Consider the following 21199-nt stretch of genomic DNA (forward strand, 5'->3'; position numbering starts at 1 on the left):
GAAAAGAGGTATTACAAAAGTCTGACCAGCTGTATTCTCTACTACTATATTCTGAAGCGTGCTCAACTGCCATATAATTCATTTTCACACACACCCCTCTTAACCTATTTGAACTTGCCTTTGTTTTCACAATTCTAATAATTGGTCATTATAGAATAAGTTTCCATTTTATCTCTGAGACACATCCAGCACAATTCCTAGCCTCCCAAATTTAGATTGAAACAGACATACCCTCAGATGTAAATTCTCTAGCATTTTCTAAAAGGATTTTTTTTTCTCTTCCTTTCCTTTCCTTTCCTTTCCTTTCCTTTCCTTTCCTTTCCTTTCCTTTCCTTTCCTTTCCTTTCCTTTCCTTTCCTTTCCTTTCCTTTCCTTTCCTTTCCTTTCCTTTCCTTTCCTTTCCTTTCCTTTCCTTTCCTTTCCTTTCCTTTCCTTTCCTTTCCTTTCCTTTCCTTTCCTTTCCTTTCCTTTCTTCTTTATGATGTGGCAACTATAAAAATTCAAACCTCCAGTTGCTCTTTCCCCTGAGGATTTTCTTCCTATACCATTTAACTTTTCCTGGCATCTTTCTTCCTTTCCTTTTATACTACAAATTTCCCCTAAACAATGAGAACTTGTATTTGCATCTTTGACAGCAAAGGGGAGACTGACGGATGGAAGCAATGCTCTCTTTGAATAATGCAAGATGTTGTGACACTGACAGTAATAAGGAGTCCTAAATAATAGGTCCTTCTTGATACAATTTAAAAATATGCTTCCTATTGTCTCAGCCACCAGCAAACCAGCTCATAACTACTGCCTCAAGAGTAAGCCTGAGTTCTATCCATCTCAGAGACAGCTGACAACAGGAAACTAATCTCTCTTAAAAATATTTCCCAATCACTTTTCTTTGTAATTAAATCAACAGTGTTCAACCACAAGTACAGGAAAATAACTCTCTCTTTTATGACATTTCAGAGCAAGCAGTGGGCTTAAGTTTTACTCATCGCTGCCCTGAGGAAAGTCGGTTCCAATTAGAGTTGTCTGCATCACCTAATCCCAGTCAAGACCCTGTTCACTTTTGTGTTTTCATTATTTTTCCAGTGGTGCCCACAGATATTAACAAAGAGGAAAAAAAATTGTGATACAATGGTAAATCTTATAGGCTTAAAACACCCATGGGCATAAAACTATCTGAATCCTATAGCACTGACACAACTGCCTGAGGATTTCATCCTTAGTATTTCATTGCTTTGTCTTAGTGTCTATAATTTTATTTGGTACATTATTTTTCACATTAAAAGAAATCAGAAGTGACTTGGAAGTTCTTCAAAAGGTGAAAAATTGGTTCTTTTCAGTTACACTTTTAATTATGCTTATAAATTGATATAACTTATACCATTAGAGAGGCTTTATTAACTTTTATAGATTTTGAACTACAGTTTCAATGACATAATTTTGTAATTAGTGACTCATAGTCTTTCAGTAATGGAATTTCTGGAAAATGCTGTCAGAATTAGAAAGAAAGAGGGAAAGATACAAGAAGGGCAAACTGTATTAGAATATAGTTAATTTTTTATAGAGGCTTATGCCCCCTAACATCCAATGAAATTTTCATAGATGCTAGAAGTTAATTGTGCTCAAGTTCAGAGTTGCATGGAAGATTTGGCATGCAATAAAAGTCTAAAACAACAGCAAAAGCATCTACAGTTATCACAAGAAAAATGTGATGTAATCAAGAACAAAAAATGCAACTACTTTTCAGAGTTACAGCCATGGTGAATATGTATATACTTTTACTTATCTTTGGTTTGGTGTGGTCCTGGCATACCTGAGACAGCATGTCCAGTATGCCTCTACACCTCAGCCTGAAGCATGTCACAGATCCCCAGCGCTCAGCATTATCTGTTACTGTGGGACCATAGCAAAATTTAATTCAGCATGGGATTTGCTAAACCCTATGTTCACTAAGCTGATTAATGTCCACTTCCATATTTTTTTATTACATTGTCATTGACAGTGCAATCAGATTTTAAGTTATAGCTGTTTTTCTATTCCTGTCTTTGTCTGGTATTGCTGAGAATAACTGCATGCCACCTGCACTAAACAAACCCTTCCCCAGCCATACCCATCATTTCTGTGGACACAGACTATCACATCAGTCTTATTAGCTGATGTATGAATACAGACACAGCAATGGAAAAGTCATCTTAATATTATCTTCTTTTGCAAAGAACCAGTATTACAACTAGCAAATTCTATACTGTGGCTTCAGGACCTTTCTCCATTGCAACTGCTTCCCCAATGTATTGCAGCTTGCAGTAGGTAGAGATAAGCAAAGTAAATATAGACCATTAGCTAAAGCTGTTGAGCATCTTCAAAGGTGTACAAAAAATATCCAAGTTTCCTTTTATTTCAAAGAAATCAATGTAGATAAAAAACATCAAGGGTATACTTCTCCCTCCATTGGACACCAAACATCTATTTGAGACACTAAGGTTATATCTTTTGTTCAGTTTAAGATACAAATTAAGACACAGGTCTTATTTAAAATCTTAAGAGTTTGCCAAAATGTCTGAACCTGAACTATATTTCCTTTAAAGTGATGACGACTTGTCACTGGTTATACTATATAATGTGAATACATGTAGGAAAAATACTTAGAATAATATGATAGAAAAAGGCAAATTAAAGCAAAATAAAATACAACTGTACTCGTGGGGAATACCTGTCTATGGTGCAGGAGTTTGCATGGCTTCACCTGAAATTGAAGAGAAGAATGGTTCAGAAATAATCTTAAAACTGTCTTCTACCATCTCTGCAGTGCTCGTGCGGTGGTATTCTCCTAGGAGGAGACTTTTATCAGACATGTCTGTTGTGTCAGGAGATACAAAGTTATATAAACTGCATGGATCTTAAAAGAGTCTTCAATACTTAGTGGATACCAAAGCCACTGTGTGAAAGCCTCCTTCCAAGGTCAAGGGAGAGCTGGTGACTTCCAACATGACACAAAAGGTCACCACCTCCTTCCTGGTCTTGCATTCAGCAGTGTGGGAGATAAGTGACCCTGTATGTGTCAGGACACTCCAACTCTCCTGTTTTCTGCTACAAAACCTGCTGCTCACGTCTAAGTGATTTGCAAAATTCTCACAGGAAAAAAGGCAAAGGAAAATTATACTACACAGATACATCATAGCTGGACTTGTGGAAAAGGATCTGCAGTGTCTTTTTTTGATCCAAGTTCTTCCATAAATATCTGGAAGGCAGTGTCTTATTCCAGCTGCGTGTGAAGGTGTAACAAAATCAGTACTGAAAATAATAAGAAACAACAGAAAAACAAACTTAAAAAATCTGTAAAAATTATAACCCTGACCGAATGAAAAGAAAGATACCAAGTTTATAAGACCTCATCATTTAAGAAAAACTTTTTTTTTTTTTTTTTTTGCATTTTAAAAAACAAGGTAAAGACCTATTTGAACATCTGTCTCTGATTTTCTAATGTTTATTTAATCCTAATACTCATATAACACTTAAAGTGATCCTGACAGATATCTGATAATGAATCTGCTTTGAAACTCATCCAGAGAAGAAAAACCTGTTCAGGGAATCCAGTGCTCTATCTCAAAGGGAATAAGTTTAGATCAGCCTGTTAATACAATTACATTTGTACAATTCTTGGAATGTTTGCTAAGTGTTGTGAGGCAATAAAAACTGGCTAGGCATAACTTTAAATCCATCTCCTGCCTGCCTGTGAGTTAGAGTGTAACATGATTTTCCTCCTCTGAGGAGAGTGGAGATGTGTGACTGTAGATTCCTAACTTTAAAGGAATACTCATGTGATCTATAATTTCAATTTAAAGTTGAGACAGCTGCCTATGACTGAAAACTTTTGATTCGTCCACTGAGAATTTTTCTTTTCTATTTTCAAAGTATCTCCCAGTTCTTGTAAGGTTTATTCATCCCACCACCACATGAAAGAATGTTACAGCCATTCCATTTGGGCTTTTCCCCCAGTTAGAACCACTGAAGGAAATGATATAGGTGTTTGAAAAGCATGCCTTTGAGGTGCTACACTATCATCTTATTACAGAACTTCCGGAAGAAGCAGCAAACAGCAATAACAAACCCTTAAGTTTACGGGCAAAATATCGGATATTTTTTATATATATATATATATATATATATATATTTTTTTTTTTTTTTTTTTTTTTTTCCCCTGCCAGAAGTCACATTCACTGATCAGAAAATTCCTGGTCTACTTTTATACCACAAGAAAGAGAGAGACATTTATCCATTTTATCATCCCTAATTTTAATGGTTTTTGTAATTCATGGTTCTAACTAGGCTTCACTCACAACTGATAACGGCTTACCCAAAAGCAATGAGAAGCACTTGTCCTCTCAGTCCTTTTCAGGCTACTGCAATGTCCAGATGACCTTTACCTGTAATCTTCCCCACCTTACTGACAAGAGCAACACAGCCCTTCTTGTCTGGTAAGCCAGCCAAAATTCATTGCTTGTCACTCCACATCAAAGCAAAAGCAACGTGGAATTAAATGTGGATGCTGAGCTGGCTAGATCTATGAGACTGAAGACACTCTCCCTTTCAGAGCTTCAATGGAAAAGACAGAAGGAGTTAAATCAGCTTTTCAATATATACTTCTGAAGTAATAGGGCAGCTTTCTGACTAGGATAATTTTATTTATAAAGACAGTGCAGTTTGTTGCATTGGTTTAGAGTAAAACATTTCAGCTCAGCTGAAGTAATGAGCTTCCTCAGGGATTCTGCAAGAAGCGTTTGCTATCCACGGTACAGCAGGCAGGCTGGGATTGGAGCAAAGCTCATTGGAGGAGCCACCAGTTCTGCTTTGATTGCTCTAAGTGCCTAGCAGCATGGCATGTGTTTTTTTGACTACAGGTTTGGAACTTGAAAACCTGAGATGAACAAGCAAGTAGGGTAATTGTTAGCTACAGAAAATCAGTTTGTAGAACAATTTGCACATCAGGTGTTTTTTGGTTTTTTTTTTTTTTAACGAAGTATGAGTAGAATTCTAAAAAATCACCTTTCTCTTACCATGTCATTATCCATATTTCAGACTCTCAGAGTTTTTTGATGTCCTAAAACTCAAGGAGAATGAAACACAATGAGAGCAACCTGGGAAGAAGCTTAAAACAGAGGGTCGGCTGGTGGCCATGGATGTGTCCTTTGATGAAGGTTAGAGTAGGTGACTTTTCTGGTGTGGTACTAAGTCCTCATGAAGAATAGAAAGGAGTTTTGTTTCTATTGCCTAGTACCTGGCCAGCCAAAATGACTGAATAAAGGGCTGACTCTTCATATCTTTTAAGACTATTGATAAAATGGTCATGTCAAAGCCATATACCACAGGAAAAGTAAACAATACACATTTTATCTAAAATATATAAAATTCACACAGCAGGAAGGCTGTTATGTTCTGTCCAGCCATCATGCAGGAAGAACCCATATTTTTCATGATTTTTCTGCCCTCATTTCATACTTTGTTTTGATTTGGGCTGTGTATCTGTATACTGCATGAAAAGGATGATAAAGCCATTATGCTGTGCAAGATATTAAAATAACAGAAAACCATGTTTCAGTCAAGCCATCTGCTCCATTTTCACAAGAGCTATGTGTTTAAGGAAAAAAAAAAAAAAAAAAAGGGGGGGAAAAACAGCTAAACAGAAATAATGCTAAGGTTACATGAAAAATGGTGGGGAAAAAGTAAACATATTTCCATTATATATCCAGTTAAAAAATCTGCTTCTCTTTAAAAAAAAAAAAATACACTTGGACTGCAAGTTAAAGGATTAAAAATAAACATAAGGGAATGTGAAATAGTCTTTGCTCAAAACATTTAAACATAATGAAACTGTCAAATTTTTTATTTCTCTTATGATAAAACAAACAAAACTGATTTGAAAAATCAGAAAATTTTATATATTCTGGAACCTATATTTTTAGCAGAAAAAAAAATAACTGAAAAATTGTTTCTTATTCTATGTGGTGTAAAGGAACCTAGGAAAAAGAAGCCTAGGAAAAACTCCCCTTATCAGACCAACTTTAAGTTTTTGCTTAGATTTCCTTTGCTTTCTCCATGTCTTCCTCAACTTCTGTAGAATCAAATATCTTACACTGATATTGATAGGCCAAACAAATTCACTTACATTTCCAGGCCAATGACAACAATAAGGCTAGTCAATTATGAACAAAAATAACATTATTTAGTTCAAAAAAGTGCCATAGAGATACAGTTGTTTTGTATTCCCAAGTGTAATACCAGTATTGAAACATTAGATAGATATAGATATATATGGATATATATAGAGAGAGATAGAGAGAGAGAGAGATAGATAGATAGATAGATAGATATAGATAGACAGATATACAGATATAAATATATATATAGATATATATATATATATAGGTGCAGAAGTTTCTGATTATTTTACACAATATTTTAAATAATTTTAGGCAAAACCACATTTCCAAAGGAGATGTATGAAGTTTTCCACTGGAACAGAAATTATGTTTCCAGTAAAAAACTTATAGTACTTGTTGTACCTAATAACAGACATCAGGCTATTCACCTCAAGCCTCTTTACTTTCCAAAACAGAAGCTACAGTGAGAGCTGTATTTTTAGGGTCAATGTAGTGTAGCTGTTCAAGCAGTCTTTTGTCCTAAACTGATGTGCAGTTTTTGAAACCACTATTACAAAGCTCTTTAAAAAATCACTAATAGGGGAAACATGTAGCCATTTCCATTCAAGATCATTGTTCCCATAGACCGCCTAGTTGCTGATTTCATTACTAGTGCTCTCTCATCAAATAACCATGTTGCTGCCATTCTGTATTTAGAGTACACAAGTGATCAAAACTCCCTGCTGGAGCTCAATCAAGTTGTCTGGTGGAGCACCCATGTCCTTCAGCACCTACAAGAAAGAAGCAATGTGCTATGAAGTCCTACATTTTTCTCATCAGAACAAAAACCAGATCTTCAGCTCAGTTTTAAATCTTAGTCTTTTAAATCAAGAAAAGCTCTAGCAGTATTATAACATGCAACTAAGGTCTGATCATTCAATCTTTTCTTTGTTTCCCATTGGTTTAAATAAAGACATTCAACCAAGCTGTGGTTCTGAGCACACTGCATGAGTCAGACCTGCTTGCACAGACAGGAGATAACTTGCTTTCTTTGTCTAGCAGGGGAACATCTGAGATCACTGAGCATCCCAATATCACTGTGCCCATGCAACCTGACAGCAATAGCACCTCACCCCCAACACTCAAAAAATATCTACATAACTCTGACCAGGGGCACAGGCTTTTGTCTGTGAAAGATGTGCAGATATTTCTTCAGATGTATCTTGATAATGCTTCATCTTATATTAGAACTACATTTTTGATTGCATCTATGTATTTATAAAAGCATGGGTAAAAAAGAGACAAAACCCAGCTACTATAGAGGATGTGACTTCTGCCAGAGAATAAGGATTCCTCTCTTAGGGAGTATTTTCAAAAAGAGATTTAAAAAAAAAAAGGACAGTTTTGTCTGAGAAAAGTCAAGCTTCAGGCTGCGCAGAATAGAGGGATACGAGGAGGTAGGGTGGCAATCCTTCCTTTATAAAGTTGTATGCTATTTATTTCACTGATTCTGCAGCTATCTTTCTGTTCCCTATTTTTAGAGACATTGATTATTTCATTCACTGCCTGAGCAAGAGGCAAATTGAATCAATCAGTCAAACAAGTAATGTAACTGTTGATTAAATCTGGTATTCAGTGTACATTGCAGCCAAGAGAACCCATTTTTTATTGAAAGAAAGAAAGAAAAAAGAAAAAATAAAAAAAAAAAAAAAAAAAAGGAAGAAAGAAAAGTAGTTTAACTTTATATAACAGCTTTAAAACCAAAAGCATGTGATCATTTCACAAGCTGCAGGACATGACTCAAAACAGTAACAAAATGCAAAAATAATCTGTCTAGCCCTCCCAAGGGAACTGCAACTAAGATTACCCTATATATGGTTACTATCTATACAATGATTTTCTCAATGCCTGAAGGCAATTTCATCTCTCATATTTCTCTGGAAATAAAACAGCTGTATTAGCCATAACACAAGTATCTGTTGGTCTGCTGTGAGTACAGCAAAAATAAGATCATCCTGATCTAAGCTTGAGTGATGAAATCTGAATTGGTTTAGATACATCCAAGACATAATGAATGGTTTTATAATAGTCCATCAAGTCAAGGCTCACTCTCCAAATTGAGGAAAAAACTTTTCAGATGAGTAGATTAAAAAATGTCACTGAATTACTAAGGACAGCAATACTTATTATTGTTTTGAGTCATGTTTTCTGCAGCTTGTAAAGTGATCAGATGCTTTTGCTTTTAAAGCTGTTTTATAAAGTTAAACTACTCTCTTTATTTTTTTTTTATTAAAAATATTCATTGAGATATACATCAGTCCATTGGCATAAATGCAGATCAAGCTCAAGGTTGGTTTGGGTTTTTTTGGGTTTGTTTTTTTTTTCTCTAATGCTTGTTACTCTCTATTCCTTATAATGTATTCCTTTTAATGTATTCCTTATAATGTATTCAGGAGATTTTCAAAGCACTGAGAAAGGGACAAGGAAGAGACTGAAAATGTTGTGGTAAGAGGCTGTGTAGGGATGAACACAAATCCTTCTGAATTTCATTTTCCCAAATATCACTCTTCATAGAACAACTTGTTCTTTGCAGCAGCTAATACTTTAAAACCATGCAGATATCAACATCACCTGAGTGAAATGAACTTATTTCAGCTTGATTATGTTCAAAAAATTACGGTGAGTTTATAGGAATAAAGCATAAATATTACATTAGTCTCAAACTGCTTGAATTTTGATAACCCACCATTATTTGCAGCAGATATTATTAATTTTTGCTTTGGAATACATTCTTCTATATATAAATGCATAAAATATGAGAATAAAAAGGTAAATTTTGTCACTCAAGTATGGCATAATAGATAAATATATAGAAAGGTCATATTTTAATTTTAATTTTAATTTTAAAGGCTGTGAATGAAATCTTTTCCAGCATTTTGTTTCATTTACAAAAATAATTTCAGAATTACAAGGATTTCATGCCAACCCTTAATTTATAAAAACTCTGATGCATTTTTAAAAGTTGTATCCTTATATAAAAATATAAAAGATTATATAGAGATATATAAAAGAAAATTATATGGTAATCTTGTTTCTAGACTGTCTTCATGTGTTCACTACTTAACAGTGACTATTACAGAGACTATATTTAAAGTATTTTTTAAGGTTTTTTTAAGTTCAAAAATAGGGCTAGATTGACATTTTTAGTGAAAGGATACTAGATACATTGCTCTCACAATACATTTTCCGAAACAGACATAATTACAAAAACTGATCTAGACACAGATAAAAAAACCTGCTAAGTACTAAGCATCTTCAGACTAGGCGTGAAATTATGATTAATTAGGAATATACATGTAAGAGTTTTGTGAACATGTTAAAAAATGATATCGTGAAATAGAATAAAAGTGAAATTTTACTGCAACTCATTATGAATGTCCATTTGAAAATATCAGAATGTTATATAACAGAAGACACATGATAGGCTGGGGATAGTGATTTTCCTTATTGATTCTTCAGGTAAAGTGTGGGTTTTGTTCTCTACACAAAAATTAAAAGAGGAGTTGTAGCAATTTGTGCTAATGATACAGCGTACTATCAGATTTCCATTGTGGGACCATTTTGGGGACAATTGGCTTTTTTATGTTGATCTTCCAAGAAAAAAATGCTCTGATTCAGCTGCATATTACAGGTGCTTCCAAAATAGTAGTAGTAGTGATGGCTGCATGATCTACAGTAGCAGCATTACTATCAGTGATGATCTAGTAATGGATAAGAGGACATTAAACAAGGCTATTCAAAGCCATAGTATGCAATACATTTAATAAACAACATCAAGCAAAACAAGGTCTGTGATTCTAGGCATTATGTTGATGAACTTACCCTATCTAGTATGTAAGCTTATAAATATTTAAAGTAAGTGTGAGACAGTCAACCTTACATTTTCCCTGTGTCAAGAGAAGCCATATGCTTTGACTCAAAAGTTACTTAGGCTTTAGGGCTAAAAATAAATTAAATTAAAAAGACTTGAAAAACCCTGCAGCAAATCTTAAAAAACTTCTCAAATCCTCACACTTTTTTCTGAAATTGCACTTTTCATCTACAAACAACATGAACTGTCCTGGAAACACAACAGTTCTCATGAAAACTTCAGTGAGTGTAAGAAGGAGAGCAGTATTAAATAGATTTCATTGAGAACTCAAAGATCAGTGACCTTTTCAACACTGCTAAATTTCAGCTCATAAAGGTTTGGTGGATAGAAATTTTCTCCAAATGAATCTCTAATTTTCAGTTGTTTCAAAAAACTGCTTGAGATATTTTGACAATAAAAAATTACTTCAATTAACTTTGAAACAACTTCTGATTTCAAACAAGGCAGTCTTACTTGGGTGGAATTTCTTATGCCAAAATTTAAGGACCGTTTTCAAAACACATACAGAATTGATTCTGAACTTTTCACCAGTAGAATTCCATTTAACCCTATAAAGATCTTTTGAGAACTTCAATTTGGGGCAAAAGTTATTCTCAGAGACCAATTCCAACAAAAGATTAAATCACCTATTCCTGCCTGCAGATTCATCTGAGTGGGAGCTCCATGGCTCCCAGATCAGTAATCAGTTCCCCTTTCATCATCATACTTTCATGTGGCTTGATGGATCATTGAAGGTCTCAGTTAAACCTCTCTTGCATCAGACAGCAGCACATGGCAATTAGTTGTGCAGTCATATGCCTGCCTTGGAAACTTTTCCAGTTTGCTCCTAAAACTTAAAAGATAACAATATTGCAAAACTCCTCCTGGCAACAGGACAGACTTTGGGTTTGAAATTTAGAAACTTGGTTTTATTCTTTCCCATTTCAGGTATAATCTGAATATTCCGATTTTCCTCTCAGCATGTTTTTTTCCATATGCTACCTCCCTGAATTTGACCTGCACCAGCCATTCCAAACTTGAACACTAAAAATTACATTTCTTCAGAGTACTTCTGTATTAACCTGCTATACCATTTCACTGTGACACTCTGTATGTTAGTGACTAATGGAGAAAGAGTGGAATTTTCAAGTTCATCCTTTGTGGTTACATTTGCAGCAGTGAAATCCAGTGTATCTGGCCTCTGTCACCTAATGTGTTAAAAAGCCATCAAATGTGTCCTATTTGGAAACACTCTGGTGTTAACAAACATTGAGATCTGTGTGTAGAACTGTACATTTAGCATTTTAGGGGCTTTAATGCCACGGGGAGGTTTGGTGGCTGTTGGCTTCTGTCTGTCCCCTCTTACGACCTTATGTCCAGCAGTATTACATCTTAGAATGGGCTGGAAACTCATTATCTGGGCTTTTCAGACCATGGCAATTTGACTAAGTACAAGGATGTTCAGTTATTAATACCAAGAACAACATGCTTCTCTACCGAAGATGTACTAATATCATGAACAATATCAATGCTGAGGAATCATATATATATTAATATAGTATTTGGATTCATATTTAAGCCTCAGGATCCAGGAAGATGTCCTTAGCAGTCAAGTTTTTAGAAACCTGCCTTTTTCTTTGTTGCAGATTAGGGAAATATAGGAGTTGGCTCAGCAACTGAGTTTGTCACACAACTATGAACTACAAAAAAAGGAAGCTTTGGAAGAAACACTGTCTTTAAATTAAAATACAGTTTCAATTGAATAAATTAATGGCTCTTAAAGCATGTGTGTGTGAAGGCAAAAGACAAAGAAGGCAGGTGAGGGAGAGGGTACAAAATGAAGAGTAGAAAAAAAATTCTTTGTGGAATAAACAAACACCTTGCACAAACACCATGGTCACATGCACTGTCTGAAGTTTTTGTTTTTCTTGCTCCACTGCGCTGATGTATTTTGACAGGATATTTTGTTCTGCCTCTTGGGTTTTTAGGGAAAAGGAACTCATGGGCTATTACTGTTCCAGTGAAGAGTTTTGACTGAAATGTTTTGGCTCATTTCCTTGAGCTATGCATTAGCCAGATGGTTTGATGCATGTACCATGCCACCCTGTTTGATCCTGCTGTTGGACTTCAGCTCCTGTTCCACTGTCAAAGGGAAGGATTATTATGAATGCTCTCATTAATATTCACACTGAAGAGTGATCTGACTGCCACTTTGCTCGTACTGCAGGTTAAGTGAGGGTGCCCTGTCAAAACAGAGAAAAATCTTTACCTCTACTAATGCAAACCAGTCTGAGAGAGGATTTTGAGCAGAAAATTAGATTCCAGTATTAAGGGCTTCCCTCTTCTTTTACAGGGATTTACTATGACAAAATCTCTTCTTCATTATGAAATAAGAAAAACAGTATCTAACACTTTCAGATAGAGGAAAAATATATTTTACAAGGTTTTGTGATAAAATACTTGCATGAAAATTGATAGAATTGTGAACTTATTAACAACATGACTATATTTGATGCAGTTCTTCAAATCCCTGCTCACGGGCAGAACCTATTATGTGAGGTATTGATATACGTATACATCACATAAACCTGATACTTCTTCTGGGTGGGTATCCAAATAAGAGCTAAAAGGTGCAGAGGAGACTGATGCTGTCATCCATCCAGTCCTAACCGGAAGTAATATCCCACAGAGCTGAGGGGAAGCACACCCTGTGATAGAGCAGACAATTTCCCCTAAGGCTGCTTTCCAAAGGTGCTGGGCAAATTCAGAGGAAAAAATCATCTGGGTGCTCTCAACTTGAGAAAAAATCATGTGGAGAGGTATCAAAATTTTGTGAACATAACTTTAAACACAGTGGGAAGCCTAGTCCTTATGCAAAGAACTTCGGTATCTGCTGCATTTCTTAACAGCTGATTCCTGCTATCCAGAGATTAAAAATGTCAACCTACACTGACTCAAAATTGATCATACATTAATTTTTAGTTTTGAATGGCCAAAGCTATACCCTGTTCTCAAAATTACTTTCTGGGACTACTTTTCTTCTTCTTTAGAATACACTGAGCAATTGAGAGTATAGTGTTACTGGACTTAGTGAAGTATGTTGCTGAAGTAAGAAGATGCTGAAGAAGATGGTAGCCTCTGTCAGCCCACATAATGCAGCATTTAAAATTTCCTCCACCATATATGATTTGCTGAATTCCTGTGATACTGAATTCCAGAGACTGACCATAATCCAAGGAAAAGAAAAGATGTGGTGGGAGTTCTAACTCAAAGAAATGTTTCTACCATGACTGAAAAGGAAAAGTTTTATGATTTTGATAAAAGACCTGCAACTTATACAGAATTCATTTGGCTTCTGTGCAGGAATTGTCACCTTCTTGGATTTTTCCTATTAATCTTGGAAAAAGAACAATTCTCTTTAACTGTGTGAGACAGGATGCCAAATTCCAACTCATGGCATAGTCCACAAGTTCAGTATCAATTAGCCTTTTGTTTTTTATCTCATGTAGTTGTGTTCTATATATCCACAGTGCATTATCATCTGTTTACTCTAGACAGTTACAACAATGGAAAAGGTCCATGAACATCCTACATGCCAAAATATACAGAAAAAACAGTCTCAGTTTGAGCAATTAACAGCATATTTGTGCTTATCCCAAGAAAAATCCATCTGGTAGAATATATATTATCTTATTGGACAATAGATATATTAGACAATAGATTTATGACATAGCAACCCATGTCATAAGTAGCTTTTTTTAGAAATAACAACTTGCATAAGAATATGGTAAAATACCAGAAAGGTGAGGCCTTGAAAATGATTTAGCTCTGCACAAGAACTTAAGCATGCAAGTGTGAATACCAGGAAAATGCCTAAACCCAGAGGTCATAGTAGAAGAGAATAGAATTATAGAATGGTTTGGGTTGGAAGGGTGTCGCTGTAGGAAACGAAAGAAAGAGGAAAGACTCCAAGTATTTCAGAAGGCAAAGAGTATAGAAGGCTTTATTGTCTAATTCTTACCACCTTTTATAAGGTGTTCTGATACAGACTTAGAATGATTGGTGACTAGGAACAACACCTCTGTAATCCCATTGGTGAAACTAGAGAAACAGCAAAACACCACCTGGAGAAAGATTGTTTTGGGAAAGGATAGTTGTTTGCCAAGATTGTTTTGAGAAGAGGCTTTCTCGAGAACTTTTCCCTTGGGAAAGAGTTAGCACTGCTAGCAGGCTAAAATCTCTTCAGACTTAGAAATGTCAGGCCCACAGAAGAGCCCTTAAAAATCATCTAGTTTTAAATCCCCTACCATGGGGAAGGAGACCTTTCACTGGACACAGTTGTACAGAGCTCCATGAAGCCTGGTCTTTGAACAACTCAAGGAATGGGGCAACCACAACTTCTCTGGACAATCTGTTCCAGTGTCTCATCACCCTCACAGAAAAAAGTTGTTTTCAAATGCCTAATCTGAACCTACTCTCTTGTAGTTTGAATCCACTCCCCCTTGTTCTGTCACTACAAGTCCTTGTAAAAAGTCTCTATCTTTAGGCTTCTTTCAGGTACCAGAAGGCTGCAATTAGGGTATTCCAAAGCCTTCTCTTTTCCAGGCTGACCAAATTCAATTCTCTCAGCCTTTCCTCACAGGACAGATACTCCAGCCCTCTGATCATCTTGGAGATCCTCCTCTGGACTCACTTCAACAGGTCCATGTCCTTGCAGTGCTGGGGACCATAGAGCTGGATTCAGCACTGCAGGTAGGATCTCTCCAGAGGGAGAAAGGGGGAGAATACTCTCCCTCACCCTGCTGGCCACACTGCTTTGGGTGAAGCTCAGGACATGTGTGTCTTGCTGGGATGTGAGTGCACACCCACCAGCACCCCCAAGTCCTTCTCAGCAGGGCTGCATAGGACCTTAGGATGTTTTCTCTTTGCTGAGGCCTTTAATTCAGAAAGATGTTTGGTTATCAGTTTTTCTGAGTGTATTATAAAACCCTCAATTTGGTGTTGAATGATCAGGAATCAGGATGAATTATGAGGAATTAAAATTTAAATGTGATTTTGAGCCTTACATACTTAAGATTTTGCCTGTCCTGAGGAACTAATTGCACTGAGTAATAAGAGTGTTTGTAAAATAAGTTCTTCTAGCAATAGAGCATATAGAATGTTAAAGATCAGAGGTGGCCTATTCAGTCCTTGATTTTAAGAGTCTAAATTGCCTTCTGTCTCTACTATAAAAAAATATAATATGTAATGATATCCATAATAAAATGAAAAAATGACCCATTTTGTTGGGTTTTTGGGGGTTTTTTTTGGTAACGAGAGCACTGATTGGTTTGGATTGTAATTAGAGGGAAACAGTAGACAGTAGATTCTTCCTGGGGGCAAGTTATAAACCAGAACATGTTCATCTTTGTTCATACAGCCTATGGAAGTAAGCCTTGCTTCAAAAGGCCTTGCTTCAAGCCTTAGATATTTTGGGATAAGCCTGGAGTTTGTCAGCCTGCCTGTGTCAAAAAAAGTTAGTAAAAACACAGTGTATTGTTCTCAAAATGTTTTTCTTGACATTAAACCAAAATTTTCACATAATTTCTACCCATTGCTCTTTGATGATTACCTCTTCAAAATTATGTTAAGTGACGGTGATACACTAGTTATAAAAGGTAAACACAATTTTTAAAGAGCTAGGTTCCCAAAGCAAGATAAGAAGGCAGAAAGAGACTCTACGAGGCCTACCTCTACCGACACAGCCAGCACAAAGCCAGGAGCAAAGAGCCTCGCTGAACATGAGAGGTGAGTTCAAAGTCAATGCCTCATTCAGTCTTTTTGCTTCTCTGCCAATGCTTCCAGCAAGTGCCCAATTAGCAGTGACAGCAGTGATGGTGTTTATGAGAAACTAGCCTGAGACTGTCATTTCTTTAAATCTGAAACTGCAGAGAAGTCACGGGGTGGTAAAGCTTTTAAGTTCCTATTGACATGCACCAGAAACTGACCTCAAACTGGTGACTTAGAGGTGAAAGTCTCTATTTGCTAAGTCAGTTTGTCTTCCACAGAGTGAATTTGTAAAACAAATTCCCATTCCATTCCAGCTTACTTTATTTCTCTTGAGATGAAGGAAGCTTTCCCCTGCATAGCACTAGAACAGTATCCTCCTACCCCCTCCTCTCCTGGAGGAAAACTGGGCTGTTCACACAGGTCTGTGTGAGCAAGTTGGTCAGTGCATCCAACACTGAAAAGTGAACAGTAGGAAAAATACAACAATGGAAATTGTAAAGCCATTAATTAAAAACACAGTAGATTGTCACAGAAGGCACTGCCTAGAAGTGTTACTGAATGTGGTGTTTCAGTAATATATAAAAGTTTGAAAAAAAGATATGAAAGAGAGAGGAGGAAAAGAAAGACTATGTATAGAATACTTTAAAAAGGCTGAAACAAACACAAAAAATTAGAAATTTCTGAAATGTTCCCCTGAGACACAGTCTGCTAATTTGTTGGCTTGGCTTCTCTTGTCTGTACACACTGATGGGCTATTAAAAAAATAGCAATGTGCATTAATTTTAAGCATATGGGTTAAACTGCAACCATAGTTCTTGGTTGTCAAACATCTTACAGTGCTCCTGAGTCCATTTCAACTCTGAATCCACCTGCCTTAGAGTTTAAAAAATAATCTGATTCCTGTGTAGAGTCTGAATATGTGGAGGTTTTTGTTTTACTTTGGTTTGAGAGTTCAGGGATTGACTGTTTCTTGTTGCCTGGAACATCTAGACAGATTATTGCTATTTGTATCTCTTTTTTCTGTTCTCTTTTCCATCGTTTCTGCTATTGTAATAGAGTGAATCAAGGATTAGGCTATTTTTGATCTGACCTGGTAAAGCTTTTTTTTCTCTCTGGCCATGTAGAGAGCCAGTCCCTTTTTTATTAAAGGAATACAGAATTCTCATCTAACATTATGGATGTTTCACAATCTCTTTCCACATGTGTAAAAGAAAAAGCAGATTGCAAAATGTCAGGGAACAGGACTTGCGTAGTGTGCCTGAATTGTGGACCCAAGGTTATTCTTTGTTCTTGTTCTTCCTATCTTAGCTGTATGGCAGACAGCTACTTAGGCACCTACAGTGTTATTCCTTTCCAGCTCCTGATCTCTTGATAATAAAGGGCATGTTGAGAGGTGATTTGACTGAGCTCCTGCCAGCCAAGTCTAGCATAATGGTGTCTTTCCAAGATAACATGAATCAGAGTAACCCACAAAAAATATCTGACATATTTTGGGACTAAGGTAGCCTTAGAGATTAGGTCATCACAAAGTTATTACAAAAGCATTTCTGACAGCTCTCTCACTGTTCAAAATTCTGAGTTGAACTTAAGGAAGCTTAGCAAAGCTAGACAGTTTAATCTTCTATTTGGAGACCCATGAAACTGTTAATTAAGCACCAATAATATTACCAGTTCCTATCTTTCTTTTTATTTTTATTAATATGGAAAGGCTGGGAAAAAAAAAGGATAATGGAGGCAAGGTAGGTACTGCTTGTAGGCCTCACTCATCTGCACCTGGGCAGTTGTACTCCTCTCTTTGAGGCAGTGATTCCCACAAAATGTTTGCTCTGTTGTTTTACTGATCTCAGTTTGAAAGGCCTATCTTTTTCTACCTCCTTTCAGAGACTCTGTCTCACATCCTATTTGACCTCAGTGTAAAAAAAAGCATTTCCTTATATTCATTGCTTCCTTCCACTTATTCACCTTGTTATACTTGCAAATACTAGAAAAAAAATCAGTCCCTTACACAAAAACACCTTCAAGACTATTATAAAATTCCAAGACATTTGCTTTAGTGAGTCTTTATATTCACAATTAAAAATCTGTTCTTCTCCACAAAGAAAATGTTGTGTCTTTATATTTAACCACATTGTGGAAAATTATTACTGGGGTGTTTCTTTTTGTTGTCGTAACACTTTGAAATTTAATAATCATATTCAAAACAAAATTCTTCTTCCAGCTTCTAAGTACATATGTATCATGTTTGAGCAATCCCATGGTTTCATTAATTGAAAGCCCATCTTAACTCATTAAACATAATTCAGGGGGAAAAAGAGAAAGCCACTACAGTTGTGTGCATTTGTCCTAATTATAGTGATTTCACAAACTTAAAGCCTTGCTTTGATTATTTAGTTTTAGTATTTTCTTTGTTACTTTAATAGTCTTCCAGGGAGGCTACAGAATGATTTCTCCATCCTTGTTGAAAAGAATTATTAAAATTGATTTGATGTAATATTGTTTTCTTTGATACTCAGTCATGACAGGAACTGTGCTGGGGTTTGGATTTTAGTTTGCACTCAGAGAAGCTGGAATGAGAATGTGATTGAACTTTCTTCTTCTGTTCAATATGGTCAACCAGTGAACAACCCAGTGAAGACTACAGAAAAGAATGCATTAGGAGACCTTCAAAAAACAAAATAATTTGTGAAAAAGGCATCCTTTGCATAGTTCATATGATTAGGAGCTTTTCAATCTTGTATTCATTAGAGATGGTAGATCCTGCAATGAACTGCTCACACCAGCATGTAAATATCCAAAGTAATACAATGCAGACTTCTGAAATTAGTTAAACAGGAGCCAACAAGTGTCTCTTTCTTTTCCCTGCAAATGGAATCGAAGGTGACTAACTTGGGGTTTTATGCTGCAAATTACATGGAATTAGATGACATCAACTGTACTCCCACAGCCTGAAGTTTGGAGGCTGGTGTAAAATTGGATGGTTAATTAATTTGTAAAGTAACATCCAACTTTTTTTTTTTTTTTTCTTGAAAGCAAGACAACATTTACTGTATGTATTATTTATGTACCAGTAAAAAACTTGTATGTCATCCTTTAGGAGACGTGCCAGGGCACTGTTTTCTGTAATCGGAAAATAATGTGCTGAGCTCCTGACAGAATTTTCCTCATTGGTTGGGGTTTTTTCTGTGTTTTTTTTGGTTGTTGGTTTATGTGAAGCATAATTTTGTTTATTCAGATCTCTGTTCTTAAGAGCTGTCTGTATAATGAAAGCAGACATGAATTTCAGTGGGGGATTACATGCAGTGGCCAGTGACTCATGCAGTGAGAGGCTTTCCATACCTTTCATATCCCTTGTGTTCTCACTAACTGCCAGGCTGCCCATGTGGAAGTTCATAGGCAGGCTGTGCTTAGAGACATTGAATCTGCTCATATGAAACCAGCTACCACTAAACGAATAGCTTACTTAACAATCATCAGTCCCATGGGACACTGAAGTCTTCAAAAGGAGTCCCTGGGTGTAGCCAGAACTCTGCTTACAGGTTCTCTTGTTACATGGAAGCTGTACCTAGACTTACAGGCAGCTTCAGAACACCTCCTGAAATATCATATGGGATGAGAATCAGAATATTTTCCTCTTCTAAAGTTCAATCTCCCTAACATTTTTTTAAACCACAAAGTAACCAGTCTGGTAACTTACCATCTACGCTCCTCCACTTCACTGCCCCTCTTAGTCTCAGTTCCTCAAGTCCAGGAAAGCTCATTATAGTCCACCGTTGAATCACTGGACTGCTCTTCAAACAGACTTCATTACTGTAGGAGAAAGAAAAGATGAATGCCCACATAGCCAGCTTCACATTCCTGAGATGAAAGTTTAGATATCCTTCAAGCCTTTACAGAAAATTCAGGAATAATGTGCAAACTACAAGCCTTGGACTGGAGATGCTAAATCTTAGATTAGTACTGAAAGTACCTAAAAATGTTAGTATACAGGCAAGAGAGAAGTGCTGGAGCTTTAAGTTCTTCCTTAAAACTGCTCCGAAGAGCAAGAAAATTTCAGACTTCTTGAATGGAAGGACAAAGACAGCAATTCAAAAAAAACCAAAAACCTGTTGAGGACAACAGTATGACTAAAGGGAACTGAACATCTGCTAAGGGGAAGATCACTACAGGCAAGAGAAATATGGGACATCCAGCTTTGGACTCATGAAAGATTCAGAAAAGCAAAAGAGAAAATCCACAAAGATACCCAATGTCTCAAAAGCTAATTCAGAGAAACTCCTCGATATCCCAGGGTGCTCTCCTTGCCCTCCAAGAGCACTTGATGATAATTTCCTCTCTGAGAGCTGCAGCCAGCCTCAGGTCCCAGCTCCTGAGGGCTTCTAGAGTTCCAGAAAAAGAAAAACAAACAAAAAACACAGAGCTCTCTCTTTGGCTCTTGTATGATTCTCATAAGCAGTGAAAAGTTTAATGAGCTTTTGAGTGCAGGAAAAACCAAACCACCAACTATGCACGTCTTGCATTGGAGTAGAGTTTTTGGGAGATGCTAAATTAAATACATTTACAGAGAAAAGTGGCAGTAATTGGACTTCATGCTCTTTTTAAACTTTCATTAACTTATGTTTTAGAATTATTGTAATTTTTTATTTTTAGTAAGATTGTGAAAGCAAACCTCCAAATAGCACCTCAGCCTTTATTTCTTTAAATCTCTCGTGCTGTCCAACATTCCCTGCCAAAAGCACTCTTGGCATTTGTAGCAAAATCTCCTAAACTCAGTCGTCTCTCTACAACCAACCTCAGGTAGTCACCACTTTCAGCATAGTTTTAGCTGAACCTTGCAACAGGCCAGGCCACAGTTGTCACTGCACAAATCTTAACATCTAGGAGACAGTAATGGCTGTGCTGCATCATAAACACCACAGGAACTGGACTCCAAGAGCCATAAAAAAACCCACACACATGGAGGAGACCTGTAATTCTCTTACTTTGAAGGACAACATTATCAAGAATATATTTAGCCCACTCTGTGTGCCCCACTCTCTGAAATACACAAAAATGTATCTGTTAGGGTCTTCCTCCCATCTCTATCCAACCCCCACCTTTACTTTCTCCCCTCTTATTTTTTCAGTGGACATTTGGAAAGCTGGGGCAAACGGAAAGTACTCCCTGCTTATACAACTGCTATAAGAGCAGCACCTGTAGAAGAATGCAAGTCATAAATTACCTCATATCATGGCCTTTCAATGACCAGCATGAAAAGCAACCACATTTTTTTTTTTTTTTTTTCATGAAAATAAGGCAGCAACAGAAGAGGCCATCTCCCCCTGTTCAGTGCTTTTCTTCTCTGCATCGCTGCTAGACCCTGCACGTGCTGGCTCTTTGCTGTAATTGA

The sequence above is a fragment of the Hirundo rustica genome, chromosome 6 (genome assembly GCF_015227805.2).
Source record: "Hirundo rustica isolate bHirRus1 chromosome 6, bHirRus1.pri.v3, whole genome shotgun sequence".
Classification (NCBI taxonomy): domain Eukaryota; kingdom Metazoa; phylum Chordata; class Aves; order Passeriformes; family Hirundinidae; genus Hirundo; species Hirundo rustica.